Here is an 8,981-nt window from a genome sequence, read left to right as displayed (position 1 = left end):
CAGAGAGCTGGTTGTGTTTGCTAAGAAAACAAAGCATTCTTGTCAAAAATAGTTTTTCGAAAATCTTGCTCACGGTTGGCAAAATAGAGACAGGCCGATAATTGTTAAGGGAGCATGGGTCATCTTTTTTGAAAATGGGGTGTACTTTAGCATTTTTCAGGAGGGAGGGGAAAACTCCTGTTTGAAAATACAGATTTACCAATTGAGTCAGAGGGCTCACAATATGCTTGGCACATTTTTTCAAAATCCACATGGACAATAAATTTAGATCGGTTGATTTTTTGGCCGGGAGCTGCTGAATAATTTTTTCCAACTCTTCCTCAAGTACAGGTGCCAGTATCATTGATTCTACTGGACTACGTCTTCGCGTGTGAGTAACCTGGGGCTCTGACGGTCGAGGACCTCGCCCACAAGCAACAGACGCAAAAAATCTATTAAACTCGTGGGCGATCTCAGCTTCATCCTGCACCAAGGTATCTCCAATTTTAATTTTGATCTGTTTGTGAGCTTTATTTTTATTGTTAATAATGTCCCAAACAGTTTTAGAAACATTTTTAGAAGAAAGAATTTTTTTTGAGACATCATATGATTTCGCGGCTTGGATCACTTTTCGGTAAATTCTTTTGTAGTTTCGGTAATAAATTTTGAAATTTTCATTTGAATCTGATCTATAAATTTCGGAAAGGAATTTTAGTTTATCTCTTGAAACCAATATTCCTTTCGTGATCCAAGTATTTCTTGTCTTTTTTTGACATATTTTAATTGTTTTTGTGGGACAGAAAAGATTTAGATGGAAATTTAGGCAATTATTGAATGCCTGGAACTGCTGTTCTACAGTTTGGCTTGAATTTAGAAAATGCCATTGTTCTTTAAAAAGAGAGGCGTTTAGGAGAGCAATGTTGCTAGGCCTTATGTCTCTTATTGTTTTGTTAATTTTGGGCTCCCTCTCGATTTGTTGTCCTGTAATTATAGCCTCTTGGCCATAATGATCCGCGATTGCTGTGTTGATTACGGACACTTCGACATTTGGGAGATTTGAAATTACATTGTCGATAGCAGATTGTGTTGTTGGCGTCACTCTCGTTGGAGTTTTGACCAGCAACTCCAAGCCAAAGCATTGTAGCATATCGACAAAGCGTTTAGTCGACGGATGAGTTTGGTTCATCGCATCGATGTTAAAATCACCCATCAGAACGAAGTTCAGTTGCTGGGTAGTCAATTCTGTCAGCAATGCTTCAAATTTTGACATGAAAACATCTTCGTTCCCGTTGGGAGACCTATAAACGCCAACGACGATTAATTTTGATTTTTTTGTGTAAATTTTGACTCCAACTGCTTCAAAATCTTTTTCCACGGTTTCCTTGACTGGAAAAAGGTTGAACTTAAAATTTTCCTTCATAAAAATGGCGACACCCCCTCCTTTGGAGAGTTGTCTACAGAATGCGTTGGCCAAAGTGAAATTTGGAATTTTGCAGAGGGCAACGTTTCTGTCGGTGAAACCGTTTTCGGTCACAACGAGGATATCTGTTTTTCGTCCTCACAAATGAGTTGCAGTTCCTCCAGTTTGTTTCTCGCTGATTGGGCGTTTTGGTGAAGCAGTCGGACTGAATTGTTTTGATTAAGAAATTTTGAAGTGGTTGTTTGTTTTGATGGAGAGGTGTCTGTCAATTTAGTCTGTTGTTGGCAAGTGGAGTCCCTAAAAAAACAGTTTGGTGTGAAATGTTTGCATCATGCAGTTGTGTTTGTGGAGGCGCAGGCTGTCCCGGACCTCCCGGTGTAGAAGGTACTCTGACCACCTCCGCGTACGTGAGTAGCTGGAGACCAGATGACCGCCGAGGGGCAAAACAGAATTCCTTGTGAGTAGCAGCAGACGTCGGCAAGATGGGGGGAGAGACGGCCACTGCTGGGGCAGTAACTAGGAGTGGTGGTGGAGAACGCGTCTCAAGTCTTGCACCGGCAGAACCCGGGAGTACGAGGCCGCCCACGATCATCCTCGCCAGTAGTTTCTTGCTCCGCATTGAAAGATGCTGACCGTGTCTCGTGAAATACCTACGGCCGATGTCATTGAAGTTTATGACACGGATGTTGTGTCGGATTGCCAGTTCTTCAATGTAGGCATTCACGAGCACGGTCTCATCGTGGATAGGGTGGTTTGGTTTCAGATCGTGACGGCGTGGAAGGGTGGTTAGAACGATCTCGGTGTCTTTTGATCGGGACGTGATGTATGTCTCTAGGTGACGGTAGATATTTTGCTGCTTGCCCACTGCCAGGTCATTGGTGCCAGCGATAAACACCTCACAGCGCGTTCCGGGTCGAGGGGATGTTTGGTCCGAGTTTATAACGTCAAGCAACTTTCCGCCTGGCAGACACACGCCATCAACTGAGGTTCCAGGGGCGGTCAAGTCACTCACCAGTCCAGCGATGTGACGGGTGTGGCTGTCACCTCTGATAATTATAGATTTACGAGTAAAATGAGTGCTATGATTTAGAGAAGGTTGCCTGTTAATGGTGAGATTTGTTTTTTTCTTATCTGTTTTTACATTTTGAGATGTTTTGTTGGATTGGCGATTCGGTGGTATTTGTTTTTCATGTGATAGAATTTGGAATTTATTATGTATAGGTATTGTTAACGATTGTTTATTACTTTTGTTGTTTTTATTTTTAATTTTAACTTTGGCCCATTTCTCTTCAGATTTAAAACTTGAAACCTTGCACGAAGTTTGCTGATGTTTTAAGCACTGATTTTCTGCTTCTAGAACTTCTATGGTCGTTTTCATGCAGCGAATAATCTCAGTGTTTCCGGCACATCGCGCACACTCGACAGACTGTTCCGATAGGTCGCACTGCGTACCGAAGTCCGCAGCAGTGGGTGACGGTTCGCACTGGACACCGCAGTCCACCGTCGCGGAAGCGCGGGCGCTCTGGTCGACGCGAGATTCGTTCACTTGAAAGATCTGGTCCGTGAACTCAAGCAAACGAGTGTCCGATTCTATTGTGTGGTTTAGCAGCTTTTGGTATTCACTCTGAAGCCGCTCGATCTCTTTTCTGAGTCGGGAAATCTCCGCTACCGGATCTTCAGATATTATGTTGTTTATGTCTCTTTGTTCTGTTGAACCAGGCGGATAGTCAGACAGTGAGAGATCTAAGGCGGGTGTGGAGCAGACGGGCGTTCTACAGCAATCCAGTACAGGTGGTGTAACCGGCGTAGAAGGCACCGCAGGTAGCGCGGCGGTCGCAGACTGAGACTTCAGTAGTGGTGATAGGAGGGTACGCATCGTGACAGGATGTTCGCCACTATGTTTTTGGTTATAAGTAATAACTTTTGTCATACCCGCATCAGTTTTAATGGACGCGCCACAGCTTTTCCCTAGACAGCGCCAAGACACTTTACCATTTTTAAGAATCCGTTGCTGCCTATATTTAACATCGTTAAAAAGAATGCACGGCTTTCCAGTCTTCGTCTTTTCAACAGTAAACGACATGTTCATAATAAATTAAGGATATGAATATATAAAATAGAATAAAATAAATATATGGTTAAAATTCAGTAAAATATTAAAAACAAACAACGAATAAATATAATTTTTTTTAACAAATAACAAGAGTTTAAAATATAAAGCTAACAAGTATTTTTAACAATAATAAAATATATTTAATTTAACAAGAACGATTGTAATAAAATTGTATAACAACCTATTGAATACGGTTAAAAGTGTTAAATAAATTAAAATTAATTACAGTTATATATATATATATATATATATATATATATATATATATATATATATATAAATATTAAAAATAGTAACAAGAAATAAATATGATGATAAAATCTTGTGCAAAAAGTTTCTACTTAGTCCGAGACTTGAACCAGCGAACTCTCCAATGCGAGACTGTGACACTACCGTCTTGACCAAGTGGACGTGTAGTAACAGTGAGATGATAATCTATGTTTAGTCGCGTCGCTCCTGGTTACGTCAAACGTGGATTGTATTGCTGTATGCACGTCTAACCTTGTTAGTCTGGTGGTTAGATGTACAGCTAGTAATTACTTACGGAAACAAAATAAAATGTCCTGTTTACTGTGAGGTCATAACTATGTAAATAAAACAAACAATTTCCGGAGTCAAAAATATTCGTTATGGCTTAAAATCACACAAAATCTAAATTTAACCAGGGAGCGAACGTAAAATAGTGATTGTAGGGTAGGATCAGGTCTACCAACCGATACATCAGCGATACTCAAGCGATACATCCTCTACAATGTAATCCATCGTATTTAATACTATGCGGTGAGTGATGCACGATGTACTATTGACTCCATTTCTAAATATCTCAAGCGATACATCCTCTACAATGTAATCCATCGTATTTAATACTATACGGTGAGTGATGCACGATGTACTATTGACTCCATTTCTAAATATCTCAAGCGATACATCCTCTACAATGTAATCCATCGTATTTAATACTATACGGTGAGTGATGCACGATGTACTATTGACTCCATTTCTAAATATCTCAAGCGATACATCCTCTACAATGTAATCCATCGTATTTAATACTATGCGGTGAGTGATGCACGATGTACTATTGACTCCATTTCTAAATATCTCAAGCGATACATCCTCTACAATGTAATCCATCGTATTTAATACTATGCGGTGAGTGATGCACGATGTACTATTGACTCCATTTCTAAATATCTCAAGCGATACATCCTCTACAATGTAATCCATCGTATTTAATACTATGCGGTGAGTGATGCACGATGTACTATTGACTCCATTTCTAAATATCTCAAGCGATACATCCTCTACAATGTAATCCATCGTATTTAATACTATGGGTGAGTGATGCACGATGTACTATTGACTCCATTTCTAAATATCTCAAGCGATACATCCTCTACAATGTAATCCATCGTATTTAATACTATGGGGTGAGTGATGCACGATGTACTATTGACTCCATTTCTAAATATCTCAAGCGATACATCCTCTACAATGTAATCCATCGTATTTAATACTATGGGGTGAGTGATGCACGATGTACTATTGACTCCATTTCTAAATATCTCAAGCGATACATCCTCTACAATGTAATCCATCGTATTTAATACTATACGGTGAGTGATGCACGATGTACTATTGACTCCATTTCTAAATATCTCAAGCGATACATCCTCTACAATGTAATCCATCGTATTTAATACTATGGGTGAGTGATGCACGATGTACTATTGACTCCATTTCTAAATATCTCAAGCGATACATCCTCTACAATGTAATCCATCGTATTTAATACTATGGGGTGAGTGATGCACGATGTACTATTGACTCCATTTCTAAATATCTCAAGCGATACATCCTCTACAATGGAATCCATCGTATTTTATACTATGCGGTGAGTGATGCACGATGTACTATTGACTCCATTTCTAAATATCTCAAGCGATACATCCTCTACAATGTAATCCATCGTATTTAATACTATACGGTGAGTGATGCACGATGTACTATTGACTCCATTTCTAAATATTCAAGCGATACATCCTCTACAATGTAATCCATCGTATTTAATACTATGCGGTGAGTGATGCACGATGTACTATTGACTCCATTTCTAAATATCTCAAGCGATACATCCTCTACAATGTAATCCATCGTATTTAATACTATGGGGTGAGTGATGCATGACCCACTATTAAATCTGTATCTGCATATCTCAAGAAACACATCTTTTACAATGTGGTCCATGGTACTAACAACTATACGGTGCGTAATGCAGGACACACGTTGACTCCGTTTCAATTAAAATTTCATTATTATCATGATAAAACGAAAAGATTTCCAGAAAATTACGAATTTCTACTCACTCAAATACAACAATCCGCGAGCAACATAGAGGTCTTTAGTCAAATACGAGTAAAATAGATCATAAAGAAGGTCATGAATGATTACCCACTAAATATTCTTCATATATGTGGAACATTAAGGAATGGAGTAATAAAATGAATGAGAAAGGCTGGAAAAAAATAATATTTACTCACTTGATGTATAATAAAACAAAATGTAATATTGATTTTGTTGATTGAAATAAAAACTTCGCTTATTTTTTTGGGAAAGTATTTTTTCAGACGAACATCAATTAAAAAGTATCAAATTTCAACATGGAAGAAGCATCTTTAATTAATTTTTTTTTTTTTTTTTGCTAATGCACGAATTCGTGATTGGTATTACTAAATTGTTACTGTTATTTTGAAATTTCTTGCTATAATCTTATCCACATTATATAAATTTAATTTATAAATTTAATAAAAATACAATTATCTAGGTTAATACCATTATGCATAAACAGACAAAATCTATAAGGAATGCATTAGCTCAATACTTTAATTGTGACTATTAAGTATTAAAAATAGTTATTTAAATTATTCCAAATCGCTAACTATTGATTAAATATACTTATATTTAAAAGCACTTTGTAACTAACTATATTTTATATCCTGATATACTCGTAATATAAATAAACCCAGAAATCTATTATTGATCAATTTCATGTACTGTTAGTTTTCCCAGTAAATTATCCTAAAACTAACTACTTACAAGAGCAAACTGAACTTCGATATCCTCATGCGCACTAAAAAATATAATAAAATAAACATACATATAAAATATTATTTTTATTTTTATTGCCTACATCAAATCTACATGATTCTTTCTATAACACCTAGTGTTTAGAAGAAATGTGGTTGAGATGGATTGTTAAAAGGAAAATTCAATTTGTACAAACAAACTGAAGGAAAGCTTAATCAGCAAAGTATATTTTGGATATATTTTAGGACATTTTGTTTTAATGATTTACTACATGGAGGCCCAGAATAAGTGTTTATTATGATGATAATGTACTAAAATAATCTCTCGTAATAGCTAATAAGTAAGTCAGATTTTGTTGCATATTAAATATTAAAAATAAGGTTTTTTATTTGGTGAATTTATAACATGCGCCCTTTCAGTATATGTTACTAGCATATGACTACTAATATAAATTGGGTCCTCCTAAGGGCTATTTCGCATACTGAATCAGTCATCGTCCATTAAATCATATCAAGCTAAATGACAGAATCGGTGATTAATTTAGCGCTTTTAGGCAATCGTGCCAGGGATTCCACCTTACAATTGGAGAGAGGTCTTGTGAACTTTAGAGTGGAATTTTCTACAATAAAGAAATTGATCGTCAGCTGCACTAATTTTGAGGTCAAAATTAGAGTTTAGTATAAGGCTTAGAAGTAAAAAAGTAATATACTGTTATACGTAATTTGACACAGATTTCACAGCGCTAAAACTAGTGATTTTCAAGTAAATCTCATTCTTAAACTCATTTTGATATGATTTTTTAAATTCACAAATCAGCTAGTTTTTCAGTTTATAGTAACAAAGTATTGCTACACATAGGATTTTATAGTAAACACTCTCCACCCTCAAAAGGAGTAGTACCTCAAAAAACATCAAATTAAATGTTCAACAGTGATATCCAAATTAAATCCAAAAAAGTGATAATGTAATGATTGTTTTTTTTTAAATACCATTGCTTGTGTGTGTGTGTGTTTTTTTTATTCTCAAAGTATTGTGTTTAGGCTATCATTAGTTAACTTCAAAATAATATAAATTATGTCAGATTATTCTAGCCAAATTCATATTACTAGCTTAATGTTTCTTAGACAATGCTTATCGTAGTACTTTTATCTAGATCTGGCATATGAGAATATTTTACTAAATTAAATTTCAAAATATCAAAAAAAATGTTCCATATCCATGTCAAGGCCATTTGTCCTGCTATGGATATTACTGTGTGTGGATAATATTTAATTTTCTTTAATTTTCAATACGTTTTATAATTCAACTATAAATAACCTTCATCTTTGGATCTGTTGTCTCAAAAGTACTTTGGTTAATTAATGGGTTACGTGTGTCTAAATTTAAAATATATGTCTTGCTCCTAGTTTAATACCCATCTCCTGCCTACGGCCCGTACGGCTATCCATACTACGGATACTACGGCGGCTATGAATACTCTCGGCAAGGCTATATCGGCTGCGACTCTGGATGTAGATGCAGTGCATGTAACTCATGGATTTGATCGTAATGACCAACCGTGTTATTTAATTTGAATAAAATGTTACTTTAATTTTTCTTTCTAATTATACTTCCTACATACTTTTATATTAAAACTACCATGTAACAATATGCATATACCAGCGTATCCAGTATTTTAGTTTGTCTCTATACAAAGTTAATGTAAGGAGATATCTTCGTATTGTAACATTTTTTGCAAGTTATGATGACAAACTGATCTGCCGCTTCCCGAATGTTAGACAAAAAATGTTAAAGAAATGTTGATTTGCGTTTTTGTAGTAAACGTAAAAGAACATCTTCAATGGTACTCTATACTAAAAGATCTTTAGTAATTATACGAAACATCACGCACTCATCTGTCTGCACTTTTAACGTGATAAATATGCTAAAGAAATACAATTTCTTTTATGGAATTCTATGTACACTTTATGTAATCGTGTTATATACTTCCAGATCATGTTTTATTGTTAAAAATGTTTCCGAACTGCCTTTACTAACAATTTTCACTGTAGTTACATATAATTGAATGTTGATTCATCAAAACCTTATTATGATTTTTTTTTATTTTGGCATTAAACTAGAAGTTATTCACCAATATTGTATAAATATTTTTATCATTAAGCATTTCCTATGAAATGAAAATGACCAAAAAGTTATTAGTTTCTTCAAGAAAGTGAATATATATATATATATATATATATATATATATATATATATAATAATTTTATTGCTTTAGAACATGTACATGTTATAGCAAATGTCAAAGAAGAAAATAAGCTAAAATTTTGGATTCATACATGACATCTAGGTTACTTCCGTACATACAATTTATTCCATCCATCC

General features: G+C 35.4%; 1 long non-coding RNA gene across 1 annotated transcript; it reads left to right on the top strand.

The window, feature by feature from the left end:
• The first annotated feature begins 1,366 nt into the window (after positions 1-1,366).
• Positions 1,367-8,190, top strand: LOC124366186. The gene is made up of 2 exons (XR_006922789.1): positions 1,367-3,267; positions 8,006-8,190. It is a non-coding gene; the product is annotated as an uncharacterized LOC124366186 (long non-coding RNA).
• The last annotated feature ends 791 nt before the right edge of the window (positions 8,191-8,981 follow it).

This window comes from Homalodisca vitripennis, chromosome 7, assembly GCF_021130785.1.
Source record: "Homalodisca vitripennis isolate AUS2020 chromosome 7, UT_GWSS_2.1, whole genome shotgun sequence".
Classification (NCBI taxonomy): Eukaryota; Metazoa; Arthropoda; class Insecta; order Hemiptera; family Cicadellidae; genus Homalodisca; species Homalodisca vitripennis.
The sequence above is the reverse complement of the archived record's forward strand: the minus strand, read 5'-3'. Positions and strand labels throughout refer to the sequence as shown.